Source organism: Salvelinus alpinus, chromosome 28 (assembly GCF_045679555.1).
Source record: "Salvelinus alpinus chromosome 28, SLU_Salpinus.1, whole genome shotgun sequence".
NCBI classification, from domain to species: Eukaryota; Metazoa; Chordata; class Actinopteri; order Salmoniformes; family Salmonidae; genus Salvelinus; species Salvelinus alpinus.
The window spans coordinates 21,347,846-21,370,342 of record NC_092113.1 but is presented as its reverse complement, the minus strand read 5'-3'; the positions used below and the strand labels follow the sequence as shown (position 1 = coordinate 21,370,342).

General features: G+C 41.2%; 2 long non-coding RNA genes across 2 annotated transcripts in view; one reads left to right on the top strand and one right to left on the bottom strand.

Moving 5' to 3' along the window:
- LOC139557402 (uncharacterized) overlaps window positions 1-22,497 on the top strand; it is a 59,028-nt gene that overhangs the window by 3,092 nt on the left and 33,439 nt on the right. The window lies entirely within an intron of this gene.
- On the bottom strand, window positions 3,668-15,439 carry LOC139557404 (uncharacterized). Its single transcript, XR_011671389.1, has 3 exons — window positions 14,943-15,439; window positions 4,731-4,790; window positions 3,668-4,616 (listed from the first exon to the last, which is right to left on the bottom strand). It is a non-coding gene; the product is annotated as an uncharacterized lncRNA (long non-coding RNA).

The following is a 22,497-nucleotide window of genomic DNA, read 5'->3' as shown; positions in this document are numbered from 1 at the left end:
TATACCATGGCTCTGAAGGAAGGCGTTCTTCCTAGCAGCTTTCCAGACAGCATCCCTGTAGAATCTGGCAGTGAAGAGGATGATGATACCTCTTGGTTTTGAATCGTTTTGCTGTTGCTTCTTGCTGAGGCGATGCGCAACGTTAATGGTATCACCAACTTTGTTCATCTCTGCAGGCATAACTTCTTGGCAGATGCGGATAGCCTCTCGTCGCACATCTTCATTCTCCACCTCTGGCACGCCGTACAGTCTCAGGTTCTTCTTGTGTATTGTTCCAGATCAGTGAGACGTCTATGGTAGACATTGTTATTCTTTTCCACCTTTTCCACACTTTTTTCAACTTTTGCCACTCTCGTTTTCACATCCTTGATTTCACCACATGCAAAGTCCAGTCTTTTTCAAGCCTTCGATAACCATGGTGTTCATGCCTACCATTTTCTCAATGGCGTCAGACCTGGAGTTGATGATTAAGGAGAAGGTAGCCACGATGTCAGAGTTCATGTTGGGTTTTTTGGAGGGTGGAGGTTTGCACAGAGTAACCGGTAAAGAGGGGATCTCGTCATCTTCAACAGCATTCGAAAGCATGATATTATCCATAGGGCAAGCGTTGTTATGGCAGTTGTCTGTAAGCACGTTTCTCTCTTGTTGATTAGCAATAGAACAGCTAGCTTCTTCCTTTATTTGTCACGACTTCGCATGGACATGTCAAAATAAATTATCCAATTATTATTCCAGTCACAGGAAAGTTCTTATATCTTGAACAAATAAAGACAGTAATAGTAATGACTGTAAACTTGTTTTTTTTCTCACAATCTTTCTGAAGTTTGGTGCGGAACTCTGTAAAAAAGCGTCTGTTCAAGCCGCCATCTTGGCCTCTCCTCAATTATATAGTTAATATAAGTAGACATGCAATCATAATTGACTGTAGCGCATATAAAGCACCCACGAGGTGCTGGTGGCTGAAAACACAATCATCGCGGGATGAATGAATGATGAATTTCCGGGCAAGGGCGGTCCATTTTAAAAATCATTCCCTCCCTTGCCCTTCAAGTGTATACTCGTCAGACGTCATGACACGTCATCAGAAGTGTCCACTTAATTTGAGGGCAGAGGATGTAGGGTGTGTGTTTTAAGTTTTTGGACTGCAACCACAAACTGGTGTGAGTGGGGATGCTGCCAAGTAATGGCTAGCTAGAGTATGAGTATGTTGTAGAGAGATGGTGGCGATACAGCACAAAATCCCAGCGAATGATGGCTGTATTATATCCAGTCAGAGGTTCCTGTCAGTCTGTCTGGATGGCGATGTATTTAGTGTCACTAATCCTTATGAAGGATTTCCTGGCAGAAGTGGTTACTCGACCAGTCAGCAGCTGATATTCCAGTTAAATCATTTGTGAAATTTAGCTTGATTATAAATTGTTTGTTAATATCAGTAGTGGGTAGGTGCTCTATATAAACTCAGCAAAAAAAGAAATGTCCCTTTTTCAGGACCCTGTCTTTCAAAGATAATTAGTAAAAATACAAATAACTTCACGGATCTTCATTGTTTCCCATGCTTTTTCTATGAACCATAAACAAATAATGAACATGCACCTGTGGAAAGGTTGTTAAGACGCTTACAGACGGTAGGCAATTAAGGTCACAGTTATGAAAACTTAGGACACTAAAGAGGCCTTTCTACTGACTCTGAAAAACATAAAAAGAAAGATGCTCAGGGTCCCTGCTCATCTGCATGAACGTGCCTTAGGCATGCTGCCAGGAGGCATGAGGACCGCAGATGTGGCAAGGGCAATAAATTGCAATGTCCGTACTGTGAGAAGCCTAAGACAGCGCTACAGGTAGACAGGACGGACAGCTGATCGTCCTCGCAGTGGCAGACCACGTGTAACAACACCTGCACAGGATCGGTACATCTGAACATCACACCTGTGGGGCAGGTACAGGATGGCAACAACAACTGCCCAAGTTACACCAGGAACACACAATCCCTCCATCAGTGCTCAGACTGGCTGAGAGAGGCTGGACTGAGGGCTTGTAGTCCTGTTGTAAGGCAGGTCCTCACCAGACATCACCGGCAACAACGTCGCCTATGGGCACAAACCCACCGTCGCTGGACGAGACAGGATTGGCAAAAGTGCTCTTCACTGACGAGTCACGGTTTTGTCTCACCAGGGGTGATGGTCGGATTCATGTTTATCGTCGAAGGAATGAGTGTTACACCGAGGCCTGTACTCTGGAGCGGGATCGATTTGGAGGTGGAGGGTCAGTCATTGTCTGGGGCGGTGTGTCACAGCATCATCGGACTGAGCTTGTTGTCATTGCAGGCAATCTCAACGCTGTGCATTACAGGGAAGACATCCTCCTCCCTCATGTGGTACCCTTCCTGCAGGCTCATCCTGACATGACCCTCCAGCATGACAATGCCACCAGCCATACTGCTCGTTCTGTGTGTGATTTCCTGCAAGACAGGAATGTCAGTGTTCTGCCATGGCCAGCGAAGAGCCCGGATCTCAATTCCATTGAGCACGTCTGGGACCTGTTGGATCGGAGGGTGAGGGCTAGGGCCACCCCCCAGAAATGTCCGGGAACTTGCAGGTGCCTTGGTGGAAGAGTGGGGTAACATCTCACAGCAAGAACTGGCAAATCTGGTGCAGTCCATGAGGAGGAGACGCACTGCAGTACTTAAGTCAGCTGGTGGCCACATCAGATACTGACTGTTACTTTTGATTTTGACCCCCTCTTTGTTCAAGGACACATTATTCTATTTCTGTTAGTAACATGTCAGTGGAACTTGTTCAGTTTATGTCTGTTGTTGAATCTTGTTTTGTATGTTCATACAAATATTTACACATGTTAAGTTTGTTGAAAATAATGCAGTTGACAATGAGAGGATGAGTTTCTTTTTTTGCTATGTTTATTTATATATATATATTATCTCTATGTATCCTGTAATTTTATATATATATGTCCTATAACGATGTTTATCATCAGCGCTGTTTGGCGCGTTGGTAACACATTCACCTTTTAGATTAGACGACCAGAGTTGGAATCGCAGACAGCATCATGATTCATGAAATCTCATTCAAACGTGGTCATTATAAATACATTGTGATTTGGTTTAGGTATCAGACTAACTTTTCTCATGATTTTGTTTGCAGAGCATTCAGGCTGGCAGTTTATCACCAGTTCACCCTATGGGTACAAGGGAGAATTGGACGAGGTGTACGGCGTCTCATCCTCTGCGTGTGTCGTTTATTCCAAGGCGCGCATAGCCAGAAGCAAAGGCATTGAATAAAAGTTTGAATAAAACCAGTTAATTTAGTAAATCTAGCCTAAGACATAGACATAATGCCTGAGCCTTATGTAAAAAAAAGTATTAGTTAGCTTGTCCAGTATAACAACAGGTTCAAGCGTAACCAGATGGCCGTGATTGGGAGTCCCATAGGGCAGCGCACAATTGGCCCAGCGTCGTCCGGGTTTGGCCGGTGTAGGCCGTCACTGTAAATAAGCATTTGTTCTTAACTGACTTGCCCAGTTAAATAAAGGTTCAATAAAAAATGAAACTACTTTCTGTGAGCACTAATCCCATGTCCCTGTGCTAGAGTAGTGACTTGAACTAGCTTTGGCTGCCATCTATTGGAAAGGAATGGTAACTCCACTGGGTAGCTAGTTGGCAGAGTCAAAGTAGACTTTAATAATATATGCCATTTAGCAGACGCCTTTATCCAAAGTGAACTGGGTAGATGGTAGTGGAAATAGATCATATAAACATGATTACAATTTTGATTTCATGGATGGTCAGTCATTGCATCTATCGCTCCGTCTATGAATTTGAGAGTGGTTACATTTCTCCAGCCCCATCCCTCAGCTTTTTACTGAAAGAGGAGCAGGGAGACACTTTGTTTCTACTGCTGATTGCCACTTTAAAAGTTAAGATGGAGATTAAATACACACATATGTTAGACACTATAAAAATGGCCCATCACTCAGAGAGTTAGTGAATACACAACATCCAGCACAGCAAACAATCAATCAAATGTATTTTACAAAAGCCCCTTTTACATCAAAATAATAACCACAGTGGTTATAGAGGGTGCAACAGTTCAACACCTCAGGAGCAAATGTCAGTTGTCTTTTCGTAGCTGAGCATTCATAGGTTGAGAGAGAGAAAATCGAAACAGCAGAACCGGGACAAGGTAGCACATCTATTGAAACGGGTTAAAAAAAATCTGCGTTAAAACAATTCCACTCCGATTCCCTTTATGGATGGGTGTATCTTTGAATTCGCTGTTGAATGGCCTGCTCTTTCTCCATTTTCAGAACACCATCCTGCTCCCCCAAAGTGATCGATAGTATATCTTGGCTCGCTCTAGGATGATTGTGATTCTGAGCTCTCAGGTTCATACAGCGAGTTATGGTCTTCACTGATCTCGCTCTCCGTCAGCTCCATCTGTGGCGTATAGGGGCAGGACCCGGTTGTATACTGATGGTTGTGAGCGCAATCTAGCTGGGCCCTGAGCTATTTAGTGATGGTCCTGGTGGACGTCTTCTCCACCGCAGCATGGGAACACTGGCACCCAGGAGTCAGTTTGGCATGCTGTACTAACTGTTCTTTCCTGTTGGTAGAAAACAATTAAGGCATCTATTAGGCTGTAGTAATATTCAAGAATCACTGCATATACTTGAAATAAACAATAGCCTTAGAAATAACATGGATTTGCATGTACCACCTCTGCCTCCAGCACAGTCTCCTCCAGGATGAAAACGTTTTCAGGGATGAAGATAACATCCTGAAAACAAAAAAATGTTTTGTTAAGACAACTCAACCCAAATACAGTGGGGCAAAAAAGTATTTAGTCAGCCACCAATTGTGCAAGTTCTCCCACTTAAAAAGATGAGAGAGGCCTGTAATTTTCATCATAGGTACACTTCAACTATGACAGACAAAATGAGAAAAAGAAATCCAGAAAATCACATTGTAGGATTTTTAATGAATTTATTTGCAAATTATGGTGGAAAATAAGTATTTGGTCACCTACAAACAAGCAAGATTTCTGGCTCACAGATCTGTAACTTCTTCTTTAAGAGGCTCAGTCATGACCGTTTAACGTTACCTCAGGCTCCATTGCATTTACTCGTGTCGCCTCCTCCATTCAGTTGCTTTTGCTTGACTCAAATCAGTGATGTTCATGATGGTCGGTCGGTAACCCCTACACCATAACCCTAAATTTCAAATGGAGGCGCAAGCAGAGGGCTTCAACGTAGGCCTATGACTCCTTTCCATTCGGAAACTCCCGGTTTCCGCATCGAAAGTGCCCTTCATTGCGAAGTCTACCTCCGCGAAGTGCTGTCTGCAGATCCTGCTAGGTCAAGCTGGCACGTCCTTCCTCTTCAGGACATGGAGCCACTTCTTCTAAAGTTGTAGGTCCTTGGGAAGCCGATGGTAGTTTACAGAGGGATTTTTTTGGAGCCAATTCATACAGCCTGGCGCTATACAGTTCATGTTTGAATTACAACTTGCTGTTACCATCTTCGTTGTCCGCCCCTAACCTCACTCTCTTCATTCACTCTCCGCGCAAAACTCAATACCACAGACAATTTGCTGATGCCTGCCAGTGACGCACTGGCGTCAGTCGTTACTATGGCAATTTAAAATGGCGCTGACCGTAGCTCAAATAAACCTTGTCGGCGATCAAAATACTAAATATAGAGATGTTTTTACGTTAAATGCACATGTTTTTAGTATTAGTGGATTGAATACATCTCTTTGCTTAGATTTACTTCATAAAGTGTACATTCCCCTTTATCAGATCAAAATTCCCAACGAATGTGCATTGACACCCGCGCCTTAACGCCAGCCGAAAATAGAGATCTATAGGGGCACGGGCTAGGCCAATAATATTTGGAAATGGAGGAAATGGAAGTCCATTCTTAAGAAGGCTTCCATTGGTCAGCAGTCTTTAGACTAGTTATAAGGAATTTGTTCAAGGGAGAGCTGACACTCAATTAGCTGTTAAATGGGCTCAGTCGCTAAGTAGCTATTGGCCAATATTGTTTTGATGCAATATGCCATTATGCATTTCACATTAGACCCCTCCGAGGACAAGCTATTAAGAATGTTGTTTGAGCACTAAGAATTTGTCAGCTGCTTAATAAAAATAAAAGTGAGTAAATAGATTTCTTCAAAGGTTGGGGTCAATTCCAGTAACGCAGTCAATTTAGGATTTGTGCTCAAATTAAATGGCCATTTTCAGTTAAGGTATTTTTCAAATAATCCTGAATTGACTGAATACAATTTAATTAACCCCATGCCTGTTATATTTTAGTCACTTAGCAGACGCTCTTATCCAGAGCAACTTGGGTTAAGTGCCTTGCTCAAGGGCACATCGACCTATTTCTCACCTAGTCAGCTCCGGGATTTGAACCAGCGACCTTATGCTTACTGGTCCAACGCTCTTAACCGCTAAGCTACCTGCCACGGCTGTTGTTCACAAACACCATTGAGCAGCAGAAATACTGCATTCACAGACGCATACTGTAGGCCTTCATTAATTCCATATTTCAGATCCCATCAGCCCCAGGCGGTCGTAACACATCATATATCTTATCAGGATTATTAAGTGACTACGGTCTGGTTTCTGTCAGGCTGCAAGAGGCATATCCATTTTTGATTTGATTTGGGCCGATGCATTGCATTCATGTTGGTGTTTATGAGTGGCAAGTTGCTGTTTGATCTCCAAATAAAGTCTCAGGGATTCTAGCCGAGCAGCGGGGGAGCTCAGTGAAATTGCATAGGTCCCGATGGATTGGTTTTAATATCGGGCAAAGAGAATGACTCACAAACAATCAAAGTGATTAAGGCAGAAAGAAAAGGCTCCTATTAAGTCTTCTCTCTCACTCACTCACTCACACTCTCCCTGTCTCTCTCTTTCTCTCTCCGTAGAATTGAGGCATTGACATCATGACAATGAGGATGTTCATGTTTATGGACACATAATTTACTCCTTCACAGGTAGAACTTTTAATGACAGAAAAACCCAACTTTTAAACGGCTTTTATTGCTGTATTTACTTTTATTAGGGGTTCACAGCAAAGCTTTTTTGTATTTTATTAGGATCCCCATTCACTGTTGAAAAAGCAGCAGCTACTCTTTAGCTACTCTTCCTGGGGCTCAGAGAGAACCCCAAGGCTTCCCCACTGCACCAAAACATAAAATCCATGTGCCTGCCTTTTCAGTCCTCTCTCTCTCTTTTTTATATTTCTTAGGGATGTATGGTTATCGCATATCATGTCGCAAAATGATTGGGCGAGGCTTCTTGGATGCGTGACGTCACTCCGAACCCTTAACAAAACACCAAACATGGCAGACAGTTTCCCTCACAATCTGAAACCAGTAGTAACCACCAACTTTAACCTCTTGACGCTAGGGGTCAGATTTGTAAAAATATTTTTTTAATAACGTTCCCAAGGTAAACGGATTATTTCTCAGGTCCAGATCGTAGAATATGCATATAATTTACAGATTAGGATAGAAAACACTCCAAAGTTTCCAAAACTGTCAAAATATTGTCTGTGAGTATAACAAAACTGATTCTGCAGGCGAAAACCTGAGAAAATCTAACCCGGAGGTGGGGGCTGTGGAGAAGTATGAAGATGTGAAGAAGTATTCGTATTCTTTCAAAGTGTCACTCAGAAGCACTCTAGTCTTTTGGTGTGCGTGAATGAGTGCTCCTTGTTGTTTTTCTCCGGTATTGAATACAGTTTATTCTGTCTTAAATTTGATCGATTATTTACATATTAGGGTACCTGAGGTTGGATTAGAAACATTGTTTGAAATGTTTGGACCAAGTTTAAAGGTAACTTTTTAGATTCCTTTGTAGGAATCTAGGTGTATTGAACAGGTGTATTTCTGAATCAAACGCGCCAAATAAAACAGACATTTTTGGGATATAAAGAAGGACTTTATCAAACAAAACGACCATTCATTGTGTAACTGGGAGCCTTGGGATTGCAAAAAGATGAAGATCTTCAAAGGTAAGTGATTTATTTTAGCGCTATTTCTGACTTTCGTGATGCATCTGCTTGGTCAGAAAATGTTTGACGCGCTCGGGTGAGGGCGCGCACTTGGTTATTTATCTCCGGTATTGAATATACTATTTTCCATCTTAAATTGTATGGTTTATTTACATATTAGGGTACCTGGGGATTGATTAGGAACATTGTTTGACATGTTTGGACCAAGTTTATTGGTAATATTTGGGATTAACTTTGTATGCATTTTGAATGAGAGGAAACTTGGATTATTGAATGAAGCGCGCCAAATAAAAACATACTTTTTTGGGATATAAAGAAGGACTTTATCAAACAAAATGACTATTTGTTATGTAACTGGGACCCTTGTGATTGCAACCAGATCTTCAAAGGTAAGGGATTTATTTTATCGCTATTTCTGACTTTTGCGATGCATCTGCTTGGTTGGAAAAGGTTTTTATGCTTTTGTATGCGGGGCGCTGTCCTCAGATAATCGCATGGTGTGCTTTCGCCGTAAAGCCTTTTTGAAATCTGACAACGCGGCTGGATTAACAAACAATTACGCTTTAAAATGATGTATGACACTTGTATTTTCATGAATGTTTACTATTACAATTTCTGTAATTTCACCGGATGTTGTCAAGGTGGGTCACTTGAGGCACATCTAGCCCAAAGAGCACATTGTTACAAGAGGAGTATACCCTACCAGGCTGGCATGAAAATGAACCATGGGAAAAGTGTCCATTCGCAATTTAAGTACATTGATAACATGTATTTTTTCCGCTGCCCGTTTCGATACAGGTGTATGATAATGGTCCATTCTAAATCAAAACAAATTTCACACAAATAATATTTAGTATATGTAAAGACAAGATTAAATCAAGAATCGTGTGATGGGTGACAATATTAGCTTGTGAATTATATATTATCACTTGTGAATGATGCCCAGTTTAAGGAAAGAAAGGCGCATGCTTTTTTAGTGCAAAATGTTTTTCTCCATTTGTTTTCAAATCATAGTCGCACACTTCATGTAGCCTAGCCCATAGGCCTATATGTTTTGATAAGGTTTGTATCACAACTAAAGTGGCCAAATAACTTCTTAAAGTGAAGCACATTAATTCACTTTACAACGGGTGTAGAGTCTAAGTGGTATATATACGCAGCGCGCGTGAGTTCCAAGTTTGTGAAAATAATTTTCACCATAAAAAATGCACCTTTTATAATTAAAGCATTGTATACATAATCACATTTGTGGGCACTTTTGAGAATGGTGTTTTCCTGCTAATGTAACATTTGCGCTTATAGCCAGCCTACTGCCGTGTGCACATTGCTGAGCTTATAATGTGAAGATTGAACATTTTAAGCTAAACGTTCTCATCTGCTGCGTCAGGCTAATTGCTTAAAACACGTTTTTTATGCTAGTGGTTGTATTAATTTGGGATCTATCGCATCCCACAACTGTCCCAGACTATGTTTGGAATATTTATTTCTGGTACAAAATAGAATAGGTCAACGTTTGTACTATGGGGGATAGTAGATTGGCAAAGGCTAGTGCTTTTGCTGTTCGTTAGGCCTACCCATCTTGTTGGCTGACGAAAAGTAAATGTGGACAGTTCTTCCAATATCTTCAATATGCACCTCGGAATTGGATAAGGACGTACACAGTTGCGTCCCCAATGTGTATGTCTTCATCTGTAGCCTGTGAGAAAGACCTGATCACGTGACGGAGAGCCATGTGAGTGAAGGGTGCTTTGGCACGCAGCCGGGAGAAGGGAATTATAATGATTATATTCAGCCCAAGGGCACTGGCCGCAAAAGGCATGGATTTGTTTTAGGGGGAATTACGGCCACACAAAGGGGATGCAGCTGGGAAATTCGAGGTATTATCAAGTGCTTGTCAAATTGTGAATGAGAGACTCATGAAGTGTGTACAGCCTGCGTAAAAAAAACAAAGCAGAGCTCATGCCTTTCATGCGACTTAAAAAAAAAAAATCATCATTAGTTGTATCATGCAGCCTTAGAAGGTATAAAAAAATCTAAACATATAGCCCAAAACTTGTATGTAACTCCAGATTAAGCATATAGAAGTACTTGTTTCTTTATTAGCCACTCAACACAGAATATGTATATGTATATGTATGAACTTTCCAATTTGTAAGTCGCTCTGGATAAGAGCGTCTGCTAAATGACTTAAATGTAAATGTAATAGCCGCATGTGCACACTCCGTCAAATCGTTTGGAGAAAATATCCTTTGTATTTTATCCAGCTATGTTCAATTATATTCTTCATACTAAAAAATAATGCCACGGAAGTCTAAGCAAATCTTGTCTGCTAGATGAACTAGTGTAGCCCACAGCCATATGGCATAGCCAGATCAGGGCATAACAGCTATTCTGTTCTTCTGAAATGGACTACATTTTCATCATATCATGTTTCTTTAGACCGGTCTAAAATAAATAATGGATTTATTGTGATGGTGTAGGCTATGTTACATGGATTTATTACACTTTTTAATGTAGATGTTCAAAAGGTCTTTATCAGTGGCTTGTAGGCTATGCATGGAAGCAAGGAGATACTAAATGTGTTTATGTTAATTAACGCTCAATTACCGTGAGACCGACAGTTATATGCTTGACAATCAGGCTGACAAAGTTGAATGCCTGCCACAGCCCTAAGTGTACCAACTGATATTTAAATCAACATGGTAGTGCTTTCACTGATTGCACATAAAGGAACGTAGTTCCTACATGATAGAGTACTTGCTTTGTTATCCAACAAATGTTTTCCTTTCTGTCAACCTGTGAGCCCTTTTCATTGCTTCACGCAGCTATATTTTGTTTAGATTTGAAATGTAGGCTATTGCCCATTCATGAGCAGAGAAAACAGAAATAATGTTGTGTTGAATGCTATCATAAAATACTATATTGTTCGGCAGGCCTACAATTGAATTTGCAACAGCCTAAATTCATTGGGGCATGGACTCTACAAGGTGTCGAATGCGTTCCACAGGGATGCTGGCCCTTGTTGACTCCAATGCTTCCCATAGTTGTGTCAAGTTGGCTAGATGTCCTTTGGGTGGTGGACCATTCTTGATACACATGGAAAACTGTTCTGCATGAAAAACCCAACAGCGTTGCAGTTCTTGACAAACTAGTGCACCTGGCTCTTACTACCATACCTCGTTCAAAGACAATTCAATATTTTGCCTTGCCCATTCACCCTCTGAATGGCACACATACACAATCCATGTCTCAATTATCTCAAGGCTTAAAAATCATTCTTTAACCCGTGTCCTTCCTTTCATCTACACTGATTTGAAGTGGATTTAACAAGTGACATCAATAAAGGATCATAGAATGACCAGGTGAATCCAGGTGAAAGCTGTGTCATGGAAAGAGCAGGTGTTCTTAATGTTTTGTATCCTTGGTGTATATTTTTTCAATAAGCTATATTTCAAATTCAAAACCTTGCTGTGTTCTTTAGGCATAGTATGTCCACATCCAGTGACATTTTCCAGTTGCTGACAAAGACCTATTGTGGTTCGAAACATTGTCCTTATAAAAACAAATCAAATAGAAGAATACAACAGATTGCAGGTTAATGTTTTAACCATGAGGCTTTGGTTCTGTGTATTTTGTTAGTCGGAATTATAAAAATGATAAATATAGCACCTCTTTTAGTCTCTTAAAGTTTTGTTTAGCAAAATTAAGGAATTTTGGAAATTGGAATAGTTTTGGAATGAAGCTGGAAGTTGTCCCCTTCACTACTTCTACTTTCTCAGCAATACGGGATGTCACCTGGTTCCTCAAGTGTTCCAATAATGTCAACCAGCTCCACTCATTCTCTGTCAGTAGGCCTCATTAATAGTACCTGTTGAGCTTATTGGTCAAACTTGACATTTTAAGTTGTGTTGGTGATAGTAATAGTTCTCTCATTCTCCACCCTCGCTGTGAGTTTGAGGCAATGCCAGTTTTGGTCAGTAGATGGCTCTGTTGTGCCATAGGTGGCCTGAGGAGAGAGCTAGCCTCATGGAGGTGGAAGTATGTAGCTCTGCTCTGTAGTTCATGCTCTCATTCTGATCACTCCATTTTGTTACACCGTTAATAAGAACCTATGGTGCCATCTCTTTCCAAAAGCATGCCCAGGTTTGTTGATGCACTTGGTACTTTATGTGTGAGTGATACAGGTAAGGCATTTTTGTTCTGAACACGCACACCATTACGTAGCTTCTAAATGGAACTTATTGAAAGGCAGTAAGTCACTACTGGGAAAACATTTGAACATCCGTGAGTAGAGCAATTTTGTTTTTGCATATGCGCTCTCTAAAGAGCACAGTGGTTTCAAAAGGAGAAATCCTCCCTGCGCTTAGCCTAGAATAGCAAATGTGTGGCAATGTTAGACATCACATTTTTGTCCTGTTTTCAACAGTGACTAAACTTTTCCCCAAGACCAAAATACACTGAACAAAAATATAAACGTAACATGCAACAATTTCAAAGATTTTACTGAGTTACAGTTCATATAAGGAAATCAGTCAATTGAAATAAATTCATTAGGCCCTATGGATTTCTCATAACTGGGAATACAAATATGCATCAGTTGGTCACAGATACACCCCTACTTTTTTTTTTAAGGTATCAGAAAACCAGTCAGTATCTGGTGTGACCACCATTTGCCTCATGCAGCGCGACACATCTCCTTAGAATAGAGTTGATCGGGCTTTTGATTGTGGCCTGTGGAATGTTGTCCCACTCATCTTCGATGGCTGTGCGAAGTTGCTGGATTGGCAGGAACTGGAACATGCTATCGTACACATCGATCCAGGGCATCCCAAATGCTCAATGGGTGACATGTCTGGTGAGTATGCAGGCCATGGAAGAACATTTTCAGCTTACAGGAATGGTGTACAGATCCTTGCGACATGGGGCCATGCATTATCATGGTGAAACATGAAGTGATGGCGGCAGATGAATGGCACGACAATGGGCCTCAGGATCTTGTCACGGTATCGCTGTGCATTCAAATTGCCATCGATAAAATGCAATTGTGTTCGTTGTCCGTAGTTTATGCCTGCCCAACCCCAGCACCACCATGGGACACTATTCACAACGTTAACATCAGCAAACTGCTCGGCCACACATTGCCATACACCGCCATCTGCCCTGTACAGTTAAAACCGGGATTCATCCGTGAAGAGCACACTTCTCCAGCATTCCAGTGGCCATCGAAGGTGAGCATTTGCACACTGAAGTCTGTTACGACTCCAAACTGCAGTCAGGTCAAGACCCTGGTGAGGATGACGAGCACACAGATGAGCTTCCCTGAGACGTTTTTTGACAGTTTGTGCAGAAATTCTTCGGTTGTGCAAACCCAGAGTTTCATCAGCTGTACGGGTTGCTGGTCTCAGACGATCCCGCAGGTGAAGAAGCCGGATGTGGCGGCTTATGGTAGAGAAATTAACATTACATTATCTGGCAACAGCTCTGGTGGACATTCCTGCATTCAGCATAATTGCATCAAAATCTTCAAAACTTGCATCAAAAAGGAATTTGGATTGTTTTCGACCACTGGTTGCATTAGTTTTTTTTAATCTACACTGAAGAAGAATATAAACTCAACATGTAAAGATGTTGGTTCCATGTTTCATGAGCTGAAATAAAAGTGGCATTGTGTTGTGTGCCAAAATATCACATTTTAGAGTGGCCTTTTATTGTCCCCAGCACAAGGTGCACCTGTGTAACGATCATCCTCTTTAATCAGTTTCTCGTTTTGCCAAACCTGTCCGGTGGATGGATTAACTTGGTAAAGGAGACATGCTCACTAACAGGGATGTAAACAAATGTGTGCATGAAATTTGAGAGAAATAAGCATTTTGTGCAAATGGAACGTTTCTGGGATCTTTTATTTCAGCTCATGAAACATGGAACCAACATCTTTACATGTTGAGTTTATATTCTTCTTCAGTGTAGATAAAAAAAACTAATGCAACCAGTGGTCGAAAACAATCCAAATTCCTCACTTCCCAACTTCTCGTCAACTTCAATTGCATACACAATTATACATAGAAAAAGGGAACTGGTGGGGCTTTGGGTTTCGCCGGGTAACTCCCTTTTTGACAGCCATGCTTGGAAATCCTACTTCAATTATACATGGAGCTGGCTCAGTCCTGTGCTTTGTCTGGCTGGGAGCGATCAATATTTCAGCTCCTGTGGGAGTAAACATCTTGTGGAGCAGCTGCTCCTTAAAGGCTTTACACACTCCAGCTGTGTTCTCGGTAATCTACCGCTGTGTGACCATTGAGAGCATTTCAGACTCTGCCACCACCACCAGACCAGAGCAGCTAGGACAGAGATGAGGTGTCTCTTTCACTCCCCCACTCTCACTGACACATACAGTACGTGCGTGCGCACACACACACACGCTGCTATGTGCTTGACCCATAACTCTGCTATTAGCTCTCCCAGGGGTCTGCTCTGTGTGTGGGGATAAAAAAAAAGACTGAAAATTGAGGGAGAACGAGCATAGGGTTTCACAACGCAAGACAAGATGGAGGAGAGCCTAGTCTCTCGTCAGTTTTTTTTATTTTGGGAGATTGCAAAATATGACGTTTTCATTCAAGATAGGAGAAACATATTGTTTCAGGTGATAATGAAACATGCTTAGTTATTTTTTCCTCAACTTGTTTCTCTAAATTCTAGCATATCAAAATAGCTTACAGAGCAGCTAGCTTGCTAAAAGCTAGGCTAGGTTGAAGATACTGTAGCTAGTAACCTCCACCTAATAATTAACATAAAAAATAAAAAAACAAAATCATTACCATCACAAACTAAAACGAGAGGCAACAGTCATAATACAATTGGCTTAACAGTCAATGTGTATTATTTAACATTACTATTAAAATACTACTCACTTATAGGAATCCCATAAAGCCATAGGTGAAAACCACGTTTTTAATCATGTTCAGTAGTTTGCTAACTTTCTGTTCTATTGACAGACGGTCTGCACTGAAGCGCACTGAAGACAACGCAAAGTTTGCGCCACCCATTTCGCAAAGGAGCCTTGAACTTTCCGTACAGTCCCTATTGAAATGAATGACATCCGGCGCAACACAATGAACTGCTCGGATGTAACGTGAATAAGGCATGAGATCCTGTTTCATTGTGACAGAGCTGCAGGCGTTTAAAGGCCTGGTTCTTGTCAGGGAATGACGGACAGAGACGATATCAGAGGCACAGGTGAAGAGAACTCTGCTGTTTGGGAGTACTTTACTAGGTTACTTCAGTTGGTATAACAACATATAGGCCTAGGCCTACCATATACGCAGGCATGTTTTTCTCCATAGTGGTATGTTTATAAGACAGGTTTAGAGTTAATTGCTGATACTGTATATGCAATGGACTGGGAGTTTGGCACATGAATGCTTGTCCAATGTGTAGTCTTCATTCAAACCGAAAATTCATGAATACCTCATTGTTTTGTTGGACAGAACACTGTGGATGCATTTTTGGTCATGATTTTCTTATGTAATGTCATTCATTTGTCAGACTGTGTGGACAGCTAGGATGTCTCCTCAAGCAAAGCATGAAACAAAGATTAAAGTCACTTTTCCCCCATTTTTCTCATATTGTGGCATCTCAAAGATGAGGAAGTGTGTGCGTGGTTTGTGTTTTGCATGCATCTATGTGTTTCCTTTGAAGAACCCTCACGCTCTCCCAAACTAAAATAAGCAAATTTTACAGCACAGGGCTCTACGCTGAGCTTTTTTACCGCGAGCACAAAGAAATTGAAGAGCAAAAGAAAAAATATTTGAGAAATTAAAACTAAATTCCTTGACTGAGTTAGAATACCTCATGATAAGCTGTAGAACATACTATTTACCAATTAGAGTTTTCCCTGTTTATTTTTAGTAGCTGTCTATTTAACACCACAAACTGATGCTGGCACTAAGACCGCACTCAATGAGCTGTATAGAGCCATAAGCAAACAAGAAAATGCTCATCCAGAGGCGGCACTCCTAGTGGCTGGTGATTGTAATAAAGAAAACTGAAATCCGTGTTACCTAATGTCTATCAGCATGTCACCTGTGCAACAAGAGATGAAAAAAACTAGATCACCTTTGTTCCACACACAGACTCATACAAAGCTCTCCCTCCATTTGGCAAATCTGACCATAACTCTATGCCATTGATTCCTGCTTACAACAAAAACTCAAACAGGAAGTACCAGTCACACGCTCAATACAGAAGTGGTCCAATGAAGAGAATGCTAAGCTACAGTTTTGCTAGCACAGACTGTAATATGTTCCCGGAACTCATCCGATGGCATAAGGAGTTTACCACATCAGTCATTGTTTTCATTAATAAGTGCATCGACGACGACGTCCCCACAGTGACCGTACGTAATATCCCAACCAGAAGCCATGGATTACAGGCAACATCCGCATTGAGCTAAAGGCTAGAGCTGTCGCTTTCAAGTAGCGGGACACTAACCCAGACAATTATAAGAAATCCCACTACACCCTCTGACGAACCATTAACTTCTCTAGGATAGGGGGCAGCATTTTCACTTTGGATGAATAGCGTACTCAGAGTGAACTGCCTCCTACTCTCCCAGATGCTAATATATGCATTTTATTATTACTATTTGATAGAAAACACTCTGAAGTTTCTAAAACTGTTTGAAAGATGTCTATGAGTATAACAGAACTCATATGGCAGGCAGGCAACCTGAGAAAAAATCCAAATTCTGAGGCTGGTCGATTTTCAAATCATCGCCTATTCAAATCCCAGTAAGATATGGATCTGTTTGCACTTCCTACTCCTTCCACTAGATGTCAACAGTCTGTAGAACGTTGAATGAAGCCTCTACTGTGATGTGGGGCCGGATGGGAGGTGTTTCAGTCAGTGGTCTGGCAGAGAGCCAGTTACTGGTCACGCGCATTCCACATGATATCGCCTTGCGTTCCATTACTTCTGTAGACACAAAGGAATTCTCCGGTTGGAACGTTATTGAATATTTATGATAACAACATCCTGAAGATTGATTCTCTACTTAGTTTGACCAGTTTATTTGACCTGTAATATAACTTTTTGAAGTTTGTCTGACGTTCGCTTGGACCTGCTTGGACCTGCGCGAGCGTTTGGACATGTGTACTAAACGTGCTAGCAAAAGTAGCTACTTGGACATAATTAATGGACATTATCGAACAAAACAATTTATTGTGGAACTAGGATTCCTGGGAGTGCATTCTGATGAAGATCATCAAAGGTAAGGGAATATTTATTATGTAATTTCGTATTTCTGTTGACTCCAACATGGCGGAGAAATGTTTTTTATATCTGAGCGCCGTCTCAGATTATTGCATGGTTTGCTTTTTCCGTAAAGTTTTTTTTAGATCTGACACAGCGGTTGCATTAAGAACAAGTGTATCTTTAATTCTATGTAAAACATGTATCTTTCATCAAAGTTTATGATGAGTATTTCTGTTATTTGACAGAAATATTGGCTCTCTGCAATTTCTACAGGTATTTTGGAGGCATTTCTGAACATGGCGCCAATGTAAACCGAGATTTGTGGATATAAATATGCACATTATCGAACAAAACATACATGTATTGTGTAACATGATGTCCTATAAGTGTCATCTGATGAAGATCATCAAAGGTTAGTGATTAATTTTATCTCTTTCTGCTTTTGTGACTCCTATCTTTGACTGGGAAAATGGCTGTGTTTTTCTGTGGCTATGTACCGACCTAACATAATCGTTTGGTGTGCTTTCGCCGTAAATCCTTTTTGAAATCAGACATGTTGGCTGGATTCACAACATGTGTAGCTTTAATTTGGTGTCTTTCATGTGTGATTTCATGAAAGATAGATTTTTATAGTAATTTATTTGAATTTGGCGCGCTGCATTTTTACTGGCTTTTGGCCAAGTGGGACGTTAGCATCCCACATACCTCTCTAGGGTTAAACAGGCAAAGTATCAATACAGGACTAAGATCAAATCCTATTATACCGGCTCTGATGCTCGTTGGATGTGGCAGTGCTTGCAAATTATCAGGGATTACAGAGGGAAACCCATTTGCGAGCTACCCAGTGACGCAAGCCTACCAGACAAGCTAAATGCCTGCTATGCTCGCTTGGAGGCAAGCAACACTCAACCATGCATGAGAGCATCAGCTGTTCCGGATGTGATTACGCTCTCCATAGCCGATGTGAGAAAGACCTTTAAACAGATTCAACTGGATCCTGGACTTTCTGATGGGACGCCCCCAGGTGGTGAGGGTAGGCAGCAACCCATCTGCCACGCTGACCCTCAACACTGGGGGCCCCTGGGGATGAGTGCTTAGTCCCCTCCTGTACTCCCTGTTCACCTATGACTGCGTGGCCGTGCAAGACTCCAACATCATCATTAAGTTTGCCAACAACACGATGGGGGTATGCCTGATCACCAATGACAATGAGACAACCTATAGGGAAGAGGTCAGAGACCGGGTAGGGTGGTGCCAGGACAACAACCTCTCCCTCAATGTCAGCAAGACAAAGGAGCTAATCGTGGACTATAGGAAATGGAGCATGCCCACATTTCACATCCATTGGGTGTAGTGGAGCGAGTCGAGAGATTCAAGTTCCCTGTTGTCCACTAAGGATCTATCATGATCCAAACACACCAACACAGTCGTGAAGAGGGTACGACAACACCTCTTCCCCATCAGGAGGCTGAAAAGATTTGGTATGAGCCCTCAAATCCTCAAAGTTATATAGCTGAACCATTGACAGCATCATGACTGACTGCATCACTGCTTGGTATGGTAACTGCTTGGTATCTGACCTCTACGACCCAGCACATCAATGGGGCCAAGCTCCCCGCCAGCCAGGACCTCTATATCAGGCGGTGTCAGATGTAAGGCCTAAAAATTGTCAAAGACTCCACCCATTCAAGCAATAGACTTCTCTATGCTACCGCACAGCAAGCGGTACCAATGCACCAAGTTTGGAACCAAAAGGACCCTGAACAGCTTCTACACCCAAGCCATAAGACTGCAAAATATACTGAACAAAATTATAAACGCAACATACAATACTTTCAAAAATTCTACTGAGTTACAGTAAGGAAATCAGTCAATTTAAATAAATGAATTAGGCCCAACTCTGTATTTCACATGACTGGGAATTTAAAGTATCTGTTGGTCACAGATACCTTAAAAAAGGTATGGGCGTGGATAAGAGAACCAGTCAATATCTGGTGTGACCACCATTTGCCTCATGCAGCGCAACACATCTCCTTCGCATAAAGTTGATCAGGCTGTTGATTGTGTCCTGTGGAATACTGTCCCACTCCTCTTCAATGGCTGTGCAAAGTTGCTGGATATTGGCGGGAACTGGAACACGGTGTCGTACACGTCGATCCAGAGCATCCCAAACATGCTCAAATGGGTGACATGTCTGGTGAGTATGCAGGCCATGGAAGAACATTTTCAGCTTCCAGGAATTGTATACTTTGGCGTGCAGCCAAATTCTCATAAACAACGTTGGTAGGGAAATTAACATTAAATCATCTGGCAACAGCTCTGGTGGATATTCCTGCAGTTGGCATGCCAATTGCATCAACTTGAGACATCTGTTGCATTGTGTTGTGTGACAAAACTGCACATTTTAGAGTGGCCTTTTATTGTTCCCAGCACAACAGGTGCACCTGTGTAATGATCATGCTGTTTAATCGATTTTATTGATTATCTTGGCAAAGGAGAAATGCGCACTAACAGGGAAGTTAACACATTTCTGCACAACATTTTAGATATAAGCTTGTTTTTGTGTACGGAACATTTTTGGGAACTTTTATTTCAGCTCATAAAACATGAAACCAACACTTTTTTGACTAATCGCATACTCTACTATCTCTCACTTTATTCCTAGTTACATGTACATATCTACATCAATTACCTCGTAACCCTGCACATCAACTCGGTACTGGTACCCATTTTGTATATAGCAAAGTTATCGTTACCCCCTAATAAAAAAACAAGGAGATATATACACACACACTACCGTTCAAACTTTGGGGTCACTTAGAAATGTCCTTGTTTTTGAAAGAAAAGCTATTTTTTTGTCCATTTCTAAAATAACATCTAGTTGATCAAATACAGTGTAGACATTGTTAATTTTGTAAATGACTATTGTAGCTGAAATGGATGATATGTTTTACGGAATATCTACATAGGCGTACAGAGGCCCATTATCAGCAACCATCACTCCTGTGTTCCAATGGCACGTTATGTTAGCTAATCCAAGTTTATAATTTTAAATGGCTAATTGATCATTAGGAAACCCTTTTGCGGTTGTTAGCACAGTTGAAAACTGTTGTGCTGATTAACCTTTTCACACATACCAATACAAGGGTGTGATCATTCTACAGTGGTGCCTGTGGTGTATGATCAAACCGGTGTGATTAGAATGCGTATTTAGAATGTCCAGTTTCGACTCATGATGCAACAATCAGCATTTGAGCTGGCCACAGTTTTTTTTTTTAAGAAACATTTTGCACAAACAAAGTCCTTACAAAGTTATGTCCAGAATGTGAGCAGTTTATTTTTAGAGTAGCTACAGCTACAGTATAACACAATCATCCAATCCGGAAAGATGTAGGCTACATTTGTCCTAGGCTGACAAACTACAATATGAATTAGCTAATAGCAATTACTATTTATAATTAATCACATCACTGGTGCGCTCGCCATTGATCAAAATCATTGAGTAAAACAATCGAAAGTAATCAGTTTGTGCGCGCCGCCATGCTTCTTTTTTCCGCATCAACCAAAGATAATAAGAGACAAGATGAGTTTGGTCTGTTTATAGTATGCATGTTGAAGGGGGTGTGTCGTCTACGATCATCCACTTCCCGGAAGTTTACCCGAAAGATGAGTGAACCATTCCTTCATCTCATTATAACATATTTGGTCTGGCAGATTACATGACACCCAGAATGCATTGTATAATGTCAACAAACATGGCGCCACACATAGCTGGCAGATAGCTTAGCTAATTATAATTAGTGCAACTTTCCAAAAAGTATTTTACACACATCATAGGTGTCCATTACAATATATGCAATACTCGGAATGCATTTTTTGTCACCAGTAATTGAAAACATGAATAAAACTGTAAATAGATGATGCTCCATACATACATGTATACTAAGGTGACCAGATTTCTGAAATGAAAACCGGGGACTTTTCCAGTTCGGTGGTCAATATATAATTAAAATAGCCAATGTTATATTATCTATGAAATAAAAAAGGGGGACAATTCCAGTTGTCATGTATTTAGTCTAACAGGCACACTGTGATACAGAGAAAACAACTATATTACAGAAACAATACAGACAAGACAGAACTGTCCGATCTGAACAGCCATTCAGTGGTCCTGGTAAAATAAGAGCAGAAGAGAACATGAGCAAAATTGAAAAAAACAGACAATAGTATATGTGAAATACTTAACATAATAAAGAAATAAGATGCTGATGAGATTGGTAACTACATAATAGACTTATACCAACCTAATCTGTATATTTCTCAGAAGAATGTATCTTCTTCAGGATTGCTCTGTCTTTGGCCAGCTTCTCCATGAACTCCTGGCAGGGGAGGTTGAAGTTTATCTTCACAATAAGCATGGCCTTGATGGTAGGAACAGTGAACCTATTTCTTGCTGCTGTCCATAGATCATTAATTTGGGAGAACACTCTCGACTGGTGCATTACTTCCAGGTAAGCACATGACAACAGATGCTAATCTAGCCAGGTTAGTGTGTGGGATGTCATTCTCTTTGAAGTGGGTAACCACCGTGCTCCATCTCTGACTAAGCGGTGTCTCAGATGTTTTCCATTCTTCAAGCGATCCCCCTTTAGGAACTCTTGCAGGCCAGTAACCTTGTCACACAATGCATCCTCATTGATGGTCACATTGGGGCATTTTTCCTGCAGTGTGCCTGCTGCCTTCTGGATCTCTTCACGCAGAGGTTGCCTTTTTAAAAGGAGACCATGTAAATCTTTTAAATTATCTGTGTGCTTTCCCCATGCTTGCAAGTAGTTCACAGCCATAGTGAAGAATGATTTTCACAAAAGCCCTTCAGTCTTTCTACTCTGATGGTGAAAATATGAACATATCCAAATATCTTTGTGGGCAGGTACTCAACATCATATCCAACGCTGTTCTGGCCGTGTTATGAATGATGTGAGCAGGTACTCAACATCATATCCAACGCTGTTCTGGCCGTGTTATGAATGATGTGGGCAGGTACTCAACATCATATCCAACGCTGTTCTGGTCGTGTTATGAATGATGTGAGCAGGTACTCAACATCATATCCAACGCTGTTCTGGCCGTGTTATGAATGATGTGAGCAGGTACTCAACATCATATCCAACGCTGTTCTGGCCGTGTTATGAATGATGTGAGCAGGTACTCAAC